The sequence below is a fragment of the Mastomys coucha genome, unplaced genomic scaffold (genome assembly GCF_008632895.1).
Source record: "Mastomys coucha isolate ucsf_1 unplaced genomic scaffold, UCSF_Mcou_1 pScaffold7, whole genome shotgun sequence".
NCBI lineage: Eukaryota > Metazoa > Chordata > Mammalia > Rodentia > Muridae > Mastomys > Mastomys coucha.
In genome coordinates, this window is record NW_022196913.1 from 23572781 (window position 1) to 23588191 (window position 15411).

The window sequence follows — 15411 nt, forward strand, 5'->3', positions numbered from 1 at the left end:
CCTGCTGCCCATAGCTTCCTCAAAGCTCTACCTACTTGTGGCTTTGGCTAGTCATGGTTTGTTGGGCATTTCCCTTCATGCCACCCTGTTCATATTTGTGAACTCCTTCGTGGTCAAAACAACTTCTGAGCATGAGGTCATGAGTCGCTGATACCTTATGTTTTCCAGTTTCTTGATATCGCTTACATGAACTCGGATTCCAGTCCCAGAGCTCATCTGGCCTGGGGAGTTAGGCTTATGGACCTCTTCTCATTTTCTTCCAATTTCTGCTTCAGAAAGTGATTGTCTTGTTTCCAAGTTACGTCAGATCTTCTACATAAGGTTCATAAAGTTTCTATACTTCCCTTCCTGTATTAATTTTAGATCTAGAGATTTGCTATAATTTTAGTTGCTGTCTCTAATTCTTTATGAATGGAGAAATATAGCTTGTTTACAGTGGAGGTTATGAGAGCATATTCTGTTGGCTTAACATGCAATTATGTGCTGTCCACAATCTTTACCAACACCAAGAGCAAGGAAGAAAGTACTCCTAACTCTCTGAGTCCACTGGGAGCCTCTCCCGCCGGTCATCCCCTGTCCCTTCTCTGTACTGTCAATCAGTGTGCAACACTTCAGCCTCACTCTTTCTTGCTCTTCTATTTAATTTTACATTCCCTGGTATCCTTGAGTAACATGGTATCCACGTTTCACTGCTAATAGAGTTTTAATGTTTTATGGTTTTGAATGAAGTGTAGTGTAAATTGATGCTTTCCCTCCTATGGTTTTTTTTTTTCTCAACAGAGTATTTAAGAATAACTTATACTGAGGAGCGCAAGCTTTATTGCACTGATTTTTCAGTCTTGAATAGTTTTCCATTGTATGACTGCAGCACAACTTTACATTTTCAGTGAACACTGAAGATTTATTATTATAAGCACAGATGCTAGAGACTGTAGATTGTGTCTTTTATATATTTATGCATAATGTAAATAAGTAGATGATTCTTAAATAAATTAAAGGGATATATTTAGTGATAAATTAAAGGGAGATATTTAGGCAAACTCACTTTCCAAAATTATTGTAATATGTACCAATATATTGCAATAGCCATTTTGTGGACAAGGACTTAGTTTTCCTCACATTCTGTTAGAGACTTTTTACATAATTTGCCTTCCTGTGGATGATAGGAGTTTTGTTTCTTTTCTTTCGCGTGCGCGCGCGCACGAGCGCGCGTGTGCGTGCGTGTGTGTGTGTGTGTGTGTGTGTGTGTTTGTGTGTGTGTGTGTGTTTGCTATGTGTGTGTGGCTGCCTGAGGAAGCTGAAGAGGCTATCAGGTTCCTTGTAGCAGCTACAGTATAGCTGGACTGACAGGGGGTTGTGAACCTCCCAGTGTCAGTGCTTAGAGCTCAAATCCTCTGGAAAAATAGCTAACACTACTAATTTCAGAGACTTGTGAGCCCCAACAGTAGTTTCTTATTTTTTGATTTGCTTATGAATGGGAGCAAATGAGAACTTGCTTTCCTTCCTCTTTAATGAAATTTGTATTCATCTTTCTTGAGCAGGGTTTTCTGCATTTGTTCATTTGTGGTTGATATGATATTGGACAAACTTCTGTGGTTGTATTTTGTAACTTTCTTAAAGTTTGTTGCTCATCTTTAGTTGTCTTATGGTGGTGACTTTCTCACTGTGACTCATTTTAATGTAGTAAATATATTTGTTCTTTTTATGTCTATACTTTTGTTTGTTGTTGAATAAAGTTCTTTCTTTTGTTTGTTGTTGAATAAAGTTCTTCCTTACTCCTGTTTTTAGAGTTATATTTGTTATTCTGTTTCTAAAACGTTTTTGTAGTTATGTCTCTTCCGTTTGTTTTGGTTTAATTCAGACTTGCATTAACTTGGAATTAAGGCAGAAAATATAGACTTATTTTCCTGTAGAAAACCAATCAGCCTTGCTCTCCTGAAGAACAATGGCACCTTTGCCATTCATGTCTGCTTTATACTGTCTATTCTGTTATATTGGTCTTTTCCAATGTGTATTGCCTTGAAATGAGAACTTTTCTGATTATCGGGAAAAGTGGAGAGCTCTTTGGCTTCTTTTCTTCATGAGGAATTTGTTGGCTGTCCATCTGCATTTCCATAATAGCCTCATTCAGCTCACCAAATGGCATTCAGAAAGCAAGCCCTTTGTATTTTGTACAGAACTACAGTGGACTTGTAGATCGTTGTGGCAAAGTAGGCACAGTTATGACATTAAGCTTTTAGTTTCACAATAGGAAATGTTCTTATTACAGAGTAACAAACATTGTGTGTATATCCTGAACAGAAATTCCTTGCTGAGTTCAGGCTTTGCAAAAAAATGTTTTCTTAGATTTCCATTTTATTTCTTTTGATTGACTTTTGAAGACCATTTTACCTATATCTCTATTACTGTTTGTAGATTTTTGTATTTAAGAAATCTTTGCCTAACTTTAGGTCATAAAAATTTATTCTTATTTTCACAAGGAATCTTACAGATTAAAAATTTTTTCTTACATGTTTAAATGTCCAACATTATTTATCAATCCCTCTCCCCCATACTGAATTGTGCAGCTATCTTCATTGGAAATCAATTGGCTATCTTTCTGTGGTTTCTCTCTGTGAGAACTGGCTCAACAGTTAAGACTACTTGCTGCTCTTTCATCTTGTGAATGCCTCCTCTACTCCTTTCATCATTGTGTCTATTTTTAAAAATAAATAACCATGCATCAATATGTGTGGTTCCGTAACAAAACTTTGAAATCGGAAATCAGTTGAAATAGCATATTGTAAATGTGTCTTCCCTTTTTCAAAATTAATATTTTTCTGTTCCCTTGGCATCTTCTTATTTCTATGTGAATGGATATTCAGTTTGTCTAAAGGAAAGCCCACCAAGTCTATGCTTAGAATTGTACTTGAGTATAGAGATTAATTTAGGAGGACTGTTGTTATAACATGTATTCTCCTGTCCTGGAGATTCATCCAAGTTACTGTACATAATAATTGCTTGTTCCTGTATACTCCTGAACCACTTTCTACAGTCTATAACCCCAACTCCAAGATAAGCTGTGCCTTCTGAATTTTGAGGGTACCAGACCTGCATACGGTACACATCCATCCATCCAAACAATACATTCATATGCACAAAATAAAATAGCTATAATGTTTTTTAAAAAAAGTTTTTTAAAATGCCTATGGAGGAAATTCCTCAGCTAAAGTTCCCTCTTCTTTGGTGTGTCAAATTCACAACAAAGATAAGCAATTATGTTTCCTCCATGTGTTTTAGTCAGATCTAAGAACATCCTAGGATCTTCTCCTGTGACTTTTTCCTACCAAAATTCTTAAAGTGTTCTATTTATATTTAAGTCTGTAATGTATTTGGAATTACCTTTGAACAAGGTATGAAAGCCAAGTGTTTTATTGTTGTTTTTTTTTGTTCTGTTTTGTTTCGTTTTTGCTATTGTTGTTTTTGTTTATGATTACCCAATTATACTAGCACCATTTATGCCAGTGTAGCAATAGGTGACATAAATATTCTAGCACAAACACACATAAGGGGTTGGGGGAGGTGGGGGCAGGTCTAGCTATTAGAACAAAGGGCAAAAGCTGAAATCAGTGCTAAGAATTACTTAACACTACTAGCAAAAACAAAAACAAAAACAAAAACTTCTGTAGAAGGACGGATTTTTTGAGCTGCATCACTGTGATGGAGTGGAGAGAAAAGACTGCAGCAAAAGGAAGCCGATTAGACCAGACTCAGCCAGTCAGGATGTCCTGACTTCTCAGTTAGTGCTGAGGATCACTCTCTGTAACCCTTTCAAGTCTTCAAAAAACCAAAAGCCAAAACCAACCAACCAAACAAACAAACAAAAAAACAAACCACCAAATCATCCTGTTGTCCAGTCCACTGCTGATTGTCTAGCATTTTGACAAGACACATAAGCCATTTATGCACATATATCACTAACACAGGGCAATGGGACAAAGTTATTGCACAGCACATGTCATTGAATGGAAGGCAGGTAAGTTGACTTTGCCAGACAGAATATGAGAAATCCTCTCAGAAAATGAAATAAGTAGGATGTGAAGGAAGGATGGGCTTTGGCAATAGCCCAAAGATCATTGTCAGGGAAGATTCCTTTTGTTTAAAATTTAAATTCTAATCTGTTTATCTTACAAAAATGCTTAGTTTTAGGGATAAAATCTTGTCTTTGTAAAAGTGTTTCCTGTATTAAAAAACTACTTCAAGTTTTAAAACATCCACCTTTGTCACCATGAGTTTGTTATACTTTCCATGGAAGTAGTAGTTACATAACTACTTCCAGGAGGCACCAACACACTGGGAAGAGAGTGGGACTATGCCATTCTTGCTGGATAGTAAACTAGTGTTTCCACCTTCAGGCTTATACTTTAAAAAACACTCCTTTCCAGAAAGTGCTATTCCTTGTAGTTGCCTACCACCTCAGGCTCCTACAGACTTTCCCATCTCATCTTCTTTATAGTTCCCTGAGCCTGGAGGGGAGGAGTATGATACCAAGATCCCTCTTAGGCCTGAGTATTCCAGAGTCTCTCACTCTCTGCTTGCTGTCCCATTGAGAGGATCTGAGTAAATTACTATACTCTTCAAAAACAAGATCCTTTGTTGAGGGTTCAGCAACCCACAGATCCACCAGTATAGCAATCTCATTGGGGAGTTTTAAAAAAGATATATATATATATATATATATAATGTACACAGTGTTCTGCCTGCATGTATGAATGCAGTCCAGAAGAGAGCACCAGACATCCTTGTAGATGGTTGTGAGGCACCGTGTGGTTGCTGGGAATTGAACTCAGGACTTCTGGAAGAACAGTTCATGCTTTCAACCTCTGAGGCATCTCTCCAGCCTGTGGGGATAGTTTTATTGTTGTGTTCATTTAGGCACCAAGGGCTGATGTGTATATGAACTACAGAGGCTATGCCAGCATACACAAGACCTCTACAAGTTCAAACTAGAAAATTCCCAGGATGAAGAGGGGAAAGTGAGCATGAATCTTTCTTCTTTGTAAGACGAGCTGATCTTTTGCCAAAAGCTCTTTTGTTCTTATATTCTGCTTCAGTGTTAGTTTGGGGGTGGGATGTAAGGAATGGCAGTATTCCTGATATACCACTGAGAAATAGTGAGGGAGGGAATTAAGGAATTGCTACATAAATTAACCTAGAAATACAACCCTGCCACATTAGGCTGTGTGGCCAAATGATCTTCACTGAAATTAACTTTTTAGCCCTGCAGGCTCCTTCCCACTGCTAACTCTGAGAAAACAGTCATTGGATTTGGTCATGTTATAACTTAGAAAAAATGTAATTTTTTGTGGTTAGCTTGCATATATACACTTTCTCCAAGTCAGCAAAACAGACAGTTCATCTGATGTTCCCTTTCGTATACTTGCCTGGCCATAAGAACCACCGGAGGCAATAGATGAAGCACAGACTTCTACCCTGGTTTCCATGCATTCATGGAGAGGACTTCTGAACACCTACCATCTTTTAAAGATTCCACAAGGAGCTTCATAATCAAGGGAGTTTGTAAACACTAGGGTCATTCAGCGTATAAACACTGTAACATGCATTTGCAGTCTCTCCCTAGAATAAACAAATCAGTACTGGCATGTATGTTCATCTGGTGTCTTGAGTTTCTGACTCAAAATTTTGAGTTTTTTTTTTTTCTAGCCCAGCTTCTGTTCTATATAACTACTCATTGAATTTGCATCCTTAATTAAACTAGAATGACTGTTGCTTATAAGTTATTGTGTATTCCTATTTAAAAAAACAATATGAGCTATAGGCAAAGGAATAACCTATTCTTTACACAAAGGGTAGGACTGTTCTTTTTTAAGGTGTTGACATGAATCTTATGGAAGTATACCATATAACCATTGCAGAGAGGAGGAGGGAAACCTGCATTACAGATGTGCAAGCTAAGGGAAAGCTAAGCACTTTTTAACCATATACATCATATAAATTTTGTCCAGGATCCAAATTAAGATAATTTCTAAGGACAGCAAACTCAGATACCATGTGGAGATGAAAATCTTGCAAATTTGTGTTGTATTTCAAAAACAGAATCTCCAAGAAAGAAATCTTACGAATGTTTATTTTAATGTCTTGAAAACTAGCCTGCATTAGATTGAGATTCTACATAGAGAATGTGGGACACAATGTCATTTCTGTTGAAAGTAATAAGTGAAATTCAGCAGTGGCGCATGCCTTTAATTCTATCCCTCGTTAGGCTAAGACAGAAGAAGAGCAAGCTCGAGTCTAACATAGGCAGATCCGTTCTTAACAAGCACTAGAAGGAACATACAAAATTGTCCACAAAACTGTGACAGGATCTCCTGATGAAACAGTGGCATCCGTGTATGGAAGCAATGTGCCCAGGAAGATAAGGGAAGCCACAACTCCATACATCAAGGTCCTGAGAACAGTACAATTAACTCACGGCCAATGTCTCCTTTGATGTGTCTGCTTAATAATTTCTTCTCTCCACATACACTGTTTCAAGCAATTCCCATACATGACACCTATAAAAAATGAAAACATGATTCTATGAAATGAGAAAGTTAAGTTTCAGCAACACACAAATCTATTTTAGGGGTATTAATATTATATAAGTGGTTCAAACAACAAAAACATGCCATATGTCCCATCTTGCCAATGTGAATTTTCTTTCTTTTTATTAAATTTTATTTTATTTATTTACATTTCAAATGTTATCCTCTTTCCCGATTTCCCCTCTGCAAGCCCCCTATCCAATCCCCCCTTAACCTGCTTTTATGAGGGTGTTCCCCCACCCACCTACTCACTCCTACCTCACTGCCCTAGCATTCCTCTACACTGGGGCATCAACCCTTCAAAGGACCAAGGGCCTCCCTTCTCATTGATGCCAGATAAAGCCCCTTCAACTCCTTCAGTCCTTCCCCAACTCCTCCATTGTGGTCCCCATGCTCAGTCTGATAGTTGGCTTCAAGCCTCTGCAATTGTATGGGTCAGGCTCTGGCAGAGCCTCTCAGGAGACAGCTACATCAGGCTCCTGTCAACAAGCATTTCTTGGCATTCACAACAGTGTCTGGGTTTGGTGTCTGCATGTGGGATGGATCCCCAGGTGGGACAGTCTCTGAATAGCCTTTCCTTCAGTCTCTGATCCACTCTTTCTCCCTGTATTTCCTTTAGACAGGAGCAATTCTGGGTTAAAATTTTAGAGCTGGGTGGGTGGCCCCATCCCTCAACCGGGGGTGAGTTTTTCTAAAAGAAGATCATGACTCAGTGCTCCCAGATATGTATGAGCCTTGTAGATGTCCAGTTTTGGGTCTCCAGCACCTACTTGAGGAGGCTCACAAGTGCTTATAACTCCTGTCCCGGGACACCTGACACTCTCCTTGGGCCTCTGCGAGCACAGACACTCATATATACACATAATTAAAACATGATGAAAATAGATATTTAAAAGAAGGAAAGGGTTAGTGAGGGGAGGAAGACCATGTTCTGAATAAAACATTTTAAAGTTGAAAATGAATGAATGAATGAATGAATGAATGAATGACAAATGATTGAATAAAATGGGGCTAGTGATAGCACAGTGGTTCAATATTTGCCTAACAAATGTTTGTGATCATGAGTCCAAATCTAAGAAAACAAAACAAATAAACAAACAAAACCCCAAAATAAAGCAAAAGGCAAACTAAAAAGACAAAACAAAACAACAAAATAGGCAGGAACAAAGCAACTGCTGGCACCTTTGCAGTAAAGATGAAACAAAGCTAAAATTCCTTTCAAATGGAGAAATAATAAAAAGTATAATAAAAAGTACTGAAAGTTTTTAGTATTTCTTTTGCAATGCTGGAAATCAAACCTTGAACACGCCTAGAACATGTTAGACAAGATCTATGTTAAGCTCTGTGGGGACACATCATTTACATTTTGTTTTATTTTGTTTAAAAATAAATAAGCAAGGCCTTAGCTCCAGGGCTAAAGGCAGATACAGTGCAAGATATATGTAAGCTATGGGTTTTATTTTGATAACTTTGTGGGAAATTATTTTCCTTATCATTGTTTGATATAAAGAACAAAGACACATTTCCACAGTCTTCAGATTGTATACCCAGCCATGTTAGTTAGAGAGAGTTGTGTTGCCCTAATTCTTGTTAGAGAGACATGAACAAATATCTATTTTCCCTAGATAGAGCACCATTGGCAGTCCAGAGAAACAGTGCCACCCATGCTTAACTTTATGATCCAGTAAGCTTAATTGGGTTTGCTCAAGGATTGCGTGTAATTCACAGCCTACTGCACTGCCAAAGAAGCGTGTCTCCACTCTAGCAAACACGGCCCTTGAGGACAAGGCTTGCTCGCATGCTGACTTATTGGCAATGGGAGTGTTATCTCATGGACCCTCCCTCACTTCTACAGAACACCGATAGACTCAATGTAGTAGGATTTTCCCTGTCCAATCACATTAGGGTAGCAGGATGCCTGTGATTGGACAGGGAAAAGGGAGGAAACACTTAGAGTTGCAGAGACAGAGAGTGTAGGAGGGAGAAAAGGGGAAGGAAGATGGCGGCGGACATGAACCAGCGTGGCCTTAACCAGCCACAGTTATTATATCATAAAGTTAGAATAATTGGGATAAAGCTTTTATCATTATTAATTGGCTTTGAAATTATTCAATTGGCTTCTTGTAAATTGAGAATTTGATGATATATAAATTTGATTGGTTAATTATAAGCTTTAATAGTTTTGATTCTACCGGATAAATGGATGTTGAGATGGCTGACCGTGGGGTAGACAGTCATTGTGTGGATCTGGCGGCAGAGATCCTCCAAAGGACTTGGGAGCTACAGCACAGAGAGTCAGCCGATTTGAGATCACCTAGCTGGAGGGAGCCCTGTGACCAACCAGCACTAGTGCAGGACGTGCCAGTTCATGTTTTTAATATTTCCCGCAACATCCAATTTTATGATGGTCTTTTTGCAGATAATCACAGATACCCAGAGTTCAGGACAACACAGTCACACCATTCACAGGTGACAAAGTTCTCACCATGTGAGTGGGGATGGCAGATGGAGAAGGGTTCCAAGTACCAAAGTACATAGACATGGGTTAATCCTATCCATTCCCGAAGAGAAGATAGACAGTCTAAGATTCAGAAGTACATGAAAGAGAGAAGTTAGAATAGAGATAAGAGCATAACTTGGTAAATAAAAGAAAATCAAAATTTAGAAAGAATAATATGGATAGCATTACATAGAGCCAAGGAGATGAGAGCTGAAAATGATGGTTAAAATCAAGGGAAAAAAAAAACAGCTGAGATACAGTAGAGTATTTTCAATAATGTATTAAGCTTGATTTTCAGAAATTCTAATGCCAGAGCTGGTGGTCTATCCACTAACATTTTCTCCCTCATTAACCTGAACTTCAGAATTTAAAGATAGCTCTTGAAGAACGCATTTCAAGTGAAGGTCTTTGATCTTAACTCATCTTGAAGGGAAGAGGAAGGACAAGGAACAGGTGTGGAAAAGGCAGGTATGAGAGCGACAGTGCCTGGCCAGAAGGAGGGCACATAAGTACCACTGTTAGCAAAGTGACAACTAAGCATGCATTTGTGGGAACCTTTTGAATAGTGAAAAGTTCAGACCCAAGCAATTCCACAACAAACTACTAAATGCCTTAGACATAATCCAAGCAGAAGGAGAGATTAAAGAGCTCGGTGAGGGTGTGAACAGCCTAGAATGGATTTAGGTTGTGAACTTAGTGGGAAGAGACGTATAGTCAGATATAGAAAGTTCCTCCATGGTTGAAAGGAAGCACTAACTGCTCACACATAGAAGTGGCATTGGGAAAGACCAGTGTCTTCACAAAGAAGATACAGAACTGGTTTCCCCTTTCACAAGGTCACATTATGTCTTCTAGCAGGGCTTTGTCCCTGAGGAAACAGAGGACAAAAGGCACCACTTCTTTTCTGCAAAGAGCAGGCAGCATCCAGAATGAGCAGGTAGGAGGGTAGAAGGGAAGCAAACAGAAGCTCTGGTGGGAAAGGAGACAGACCAATTTGAGGGGCCTGGGGGGCGGGTTAAGGGACATCTGAGGTGAGGGAAGAGTCACGGGCTGGGAGGGGAGCAATCCAACGTTTCTCTGTAATAAAGCCAGGGCCAAAAGGGAGTTGATGTTCTGAGAAATGGAAGGTTGGAGGGTCGTGGGGAGGGTAGAGAGCTTCACAATCTGCGATTTTAGAACCAACACACATTCCTGAGGCCTACGTTAACCAGATTGCCCTTTCAGCCCAGTGAGGGAGGGCAAAGGCCCAAAGAATGGTTTCAGTCACACCCAACTGTGTCTTCATCAGTGTCCCAGATCAATAGCAGCAGAATGAGAGCAGGGCTGCTGACTCAGCAGTTTCTCTAATTCCAAACCCATTTTTCCTTAGCATTTAAGGAGAATCTGGTTCAAAGTAACTATTAATTAGACCTTGGAAAGTGCTGACTACAGGGAAGAATAGGAAAAGCCAACATCTAAGCTTCCCTCAAACATCACCCAACAGATTGGGATTGTGAGCTACCACCAGCAGGGCTGTTTTCAAGGTGTTTGTACCACAGGAGTTTCCATTGCACACTTATTTCAATGCTTTTTAATAAAATGCTATGTGGTGGAATAATCTGATACTAGGTGTAATGTTTAAAGATGGTCAAAGACAGGATGACTTAGTCTGGAGGTTTTGAAACACTATGGAAAAATGGAACTCGTGGGCTGCTCTCATTAATGAGTGTGGATAACCACGGCTTTGCCAAATCTGCAAAGTATGCAAATGGAAGCGCCAGAGAAACAGCTTTTGGAAAATGAGAAAAAAGTAAATTTATGATTTCTTTTTCTCCCAGCACAGATTGTTAGCATTTAATTTGATTTTCCTTTGTACCCTTAAGCGTTACTACCTACAACTCCCACAGGAACCAGAGCACACTAGGCTTATTGCTTTGTAGTTAAATATCCATTATCTTTGAAGACTTCCTTAATCCTGCCAGATTGGAAGCTGCCTCTGTACACTGGGCCTTTGACTGCTTCATATCTCTACAGCTCTCTTACCTCTTCATAGGGGACCAATTCTCCAACCTTCGGGAGGAAAATGAAAGGCTCCTTTTTTTTAAAAAAATTATTGATTATTTTATGTATTTACATTTCAAATCTACCTTACTGGTTCCCCTCTGAAAATGCCCATCCCAACCTCTCCCCCTGCTGCTGCTGTCTTTTCTCCTCCTTTTCCTTCCTCTTCTTCCTCTTCTTCTTCTTCTTCTTCTTCTTCTTCTTCTTCTTCTTCTTCTTCTTCTTCTTCTTCTTCTTCTTCTTCTTCCTCTTCCTCTTCCTCTTCCTCTCCTTCTCCTTCTCCTTCTCCTTCTCCTTCTTTTTCTTCTTCTTCTTCCTCCTCCTCCTCCTCCTCTTCTTCTTCAAGATTTATTTATTTATTATATGTAAGTTCACTGTAGCTGTCTTCAGACACTCCAGAAGAGGGCATCAGATCTCGTTACAAATGGTTGTGAGCCACCATGTGGTTGTTGGGATTTGAACTCAGAACCTTCAGAAGAGCAGTCAGTGCTCATAACAGCTGAGTCATCTCACCAGCCCCTCTCTCTGCTTCTATGAGGGTGATCCCCCAACCATCCACCCACTCCTATCTCATCATCCTAGCATTTCCCTGTGCTGGGGCATCAAGCCTTCACAGGACCAAGGGCCTCCCCTCCCATTGATGCTATAGGGTTGCAACCCACCTCAGCTCTTTCAGTCCTCCCCCTAACTTCTCCATTGGGGTTCCCATGCTCAGTTCAATGGTTGGTTATGAGCATTGTCATCTGTATCTATTGGTAAGGCTCTAGCAGAGCCTCTCAGGAGGCATCCATATGAGGCTCCTGTCAGCAAGTACCTTTTGCCATCCACAATAGTGATTGGGTTTGGTGGCTGCATAAGGGATGGAACCCCAGGTGGGGCAGTCTCTGGATGGCCTTTCCTTCATTCTCTGCTCTACACTTTGTCTCCATATTTCCTTTAGACAGGAACAAATCTGGGTTAAAATTTTGAGAAGGGTGGGTGGCATCATCCCTCAACCAGGGGCTGGGCCTAACATCTGGATATGGTCTCTACAGGTTCTCTCTCCCCTTTGTTGGGTATTTCAGCTAATGTCATCTCTGTTAGGTCCTGAGAGCATCTTTCTTTCCTGGTGTCTGGGACTTTCTGTTTCCTACCTCCAGTTCCCCATCCCCCATTGCTACACACCTCTGTTCATTTTCCCTACCCTTTGTACATCTCCCCATCTCCTCCCACACTTGATTACCCTTTTTTCCTCTCCTCCTCCTCTTTTCCTCCAAAGTCCCTCCCACCATCTACATCCCATGATTATTTTATTCCCCCTTCTAAGGAGGTCTGAAGTATCCACACTTTGGTCTTCCTCCTTCTTGAGTTTCATATGGTCTGTGAATTGTTCTTGGGCATTCTGAGCTTTTTGCCTAATATCCACTTATCAGTGAGTATATACCATGTGTGTTCTTTTGTGACTGTGTTTCCTCACTCAGGATGATATTTTCTAGTTCCATCCATTTCCCTGTGAGACTCATTGACCATCTCAGCAACTTTTCATTTTGGCCTATGCTGGTGAAGTTCAACCAATTATCATCAAGAACTACCCCGTCCTTCTCTTTGCTAGTTTAGAATGTTTTGTACTCCAAGGTGATGTTTTAAAAAGTCTGTCCTGGTTCTTAATGTTTCTAATCCCTCAACAAAGTGTAGGGGAATTGAGCTGTCTGATAGAATGCGATAGTCTCCAAATTAATGTTTCCAAATGCTGCCGCTCAATCAAGAGTTGAAGATACTTAGGAACAGATGTTTCCTGATCGGCAAATGTAAATGTTTCATGATTTATAAAGGAGAACAGCTTGCTTTGATTTATCCCACAACCTTCCAGCTGCATGACTACCTCAAGCAACAAACGAAGAGAAGTTCTAGCCAACTGAATTTTTTAAAAGGAAGATTAAAAAACGAAAAAAAAAAAAAAAGGTAAGTTGACTGTTCCTCCCTGTACCTTAAATCATGCTAAAGAAGTACAAAATTGGCTTTGATGAATCCAAACCAAAAATGGGGCCGAAGACAGAGACTTATCAACAGCTAGTAACAGACTTTTAGAATCTTTATGTATGTACATTAGTTACACATATATTGAATTCCTTCAGCACTTTTCTAACTCCAAAAATATAGCCTTGTTCAGTTATTTTAACCTTTGGTCCTAAAGTACCCTTGCTTCTATGGCCTTCTCCAGACCTCAAACTCAATGGTATATGCCATTCTAAGCAGACCCCTATGCAATAGTCTGCACAATATGTATTTATCTGGTTCTCTTCTCTGTCAGATATTTTTCTATAGCTGGTGAGAAGTTCACTCTGTGAGATAGAGCTACTGAGTACAGTGAGCACTAAAGCAGACATGTTTTTTTTTCCTCCCTTCCCTGAAGTAAAATGGTCTCTTCAAACTAATTACAAAAGATAGGAGTGGCATCATGATGGGCTGTGGTTCTGTTCTGCTTCACTGCATTCTGTAATAAACACTCTGGTTGAAAGATTGAATTCTGATGAAGTGACACAATGCGGCATGTCACTCCGTAGCCACAGAAAAGAGGTCTCCATTTTCATTTGAAGCAGCCTGGAGCTTGGGATCCCACCATGCTCCACGAGAATTGGAGTAGAACAGCACATTCTGACGTGCAGATTGCCTACAAACCACAAAGAACAGCCACAATGTCAACAACCTCCCTTCCTTCCCTCTGACCCAGCACTCCGAAGCTATGCCCTGGAAGTGTAATGTAGAGCATGCTGGCCATGGGGGTGAGTGACTGGGGAAGATGACGTGCTGTTTTTTCTCATAAAGCACGGGAAAACATGGAGTGACGAAACTTCAGCTCTTTTTACTTTCCCTAACAGGTGAGAGGGCTAAAGTACAAGGCAATGAGCTTTGCCCATTAAAAGGACAATGGGAAAAGAGTTAGAAAATCTCTAAGACTCATTTGCAAATGTAATCTTTATCATTTTCCTTCAGATTGTGCTCTACACTGTTGTAAAAAAAATAATTTACCAACATCCATTTTAGTGATAAATGGACCCTACAAGTCAGATTTCTTAATTTATATGAAACTTAACACTATAGTGACAAAAAGTGTTCCTTGAGTACCAATGCTCCAGAATGGATTGGCAGAATGTGTGTCAATTCCATTTCTGGAAGTTGTTGGATAGTCCTAGTTAGGGAAGGCCATGTTTTACCTGTGTTCAGAGGTTGGGCAGTGGTTGTTTATAATTGGATAACACTGATGTTCACAAGCCTGATGTTCTATCAGGGCCTAGGTTGGGTTAGGGCTTTTGAGAAATAATAAAAAGATTTGGAGATAGATGGCAGAAACTGAATTAACACACATAGTTCATTTCAACTATGGTTGACTTTTCAAATTTCTCTCTCTGAACAGTTGAACGCTATCTCAATTTCTGTGGTACGATATGTCTAGGGCAAATTTAACCATTAGTCATGGCCATTTTCATTCTGTCCATTTCATGATACTCAGCACTAAATGATGCTAAATAAAGACACTTAGCATTTTCTTTATACATTCTTGTCATTTCAAATCTCTGCTTAAGAGAATAGAATAGAATATTTATAGAATGAGAATGAATGTTGAAAGTAATTTTTTTTCTAAATTGGAAGTTTTCTTTAGCTGTCATTGGCTATTTGATTGTATGCATCCAGAACTGTTAAATAACATAGATTGATGATTTCTGTTACCTTTTAAGAGGTTTTAAAATCATCATCCTGGCATTGAACTTCTGAGAATGATTCATATAAGCTAAATCCAAGACTATAAAAGGCATGTGCTTTATTTGTACAAAGTGATTTAATTCATAAACAACAGTTCTGTACGTAGAGGAAGGACTTGCAAGCATTATGGATATAGGTTTTTTTTGCAACAAGGTCTGTGTTGGAATGGGAGATTGTTGTCCAGTTGTAATGGGTTGAATATGCTTGTCCCATGGGAAGTGACACCGTTAGGAGGTGTGGCCTTATTGGAGGAAGTATGACCTTATTAGAGAAAGTGTGTTATGGTGGAGGTGGAGCCTTAAGATCTGATATGTATGCTCAAGTCTAGCTAGACTTGAGCCAGTGTTCAGAATTCTCTTGACTGCCTTCTAGATCAAGATATAGAACTCTTGGCTCCTCCAGCAACATGTCTGCCTGAATGATACCATGCTTCTCACCATGATGATAATGGACTGAACCTCTGAAACTGTAAGCCAGCTGTAGGGAGCCGGCATTCGCCATGGCAAGATGGTGCCTACTTCCGCTGTTAACTCCTAGTGGACAACT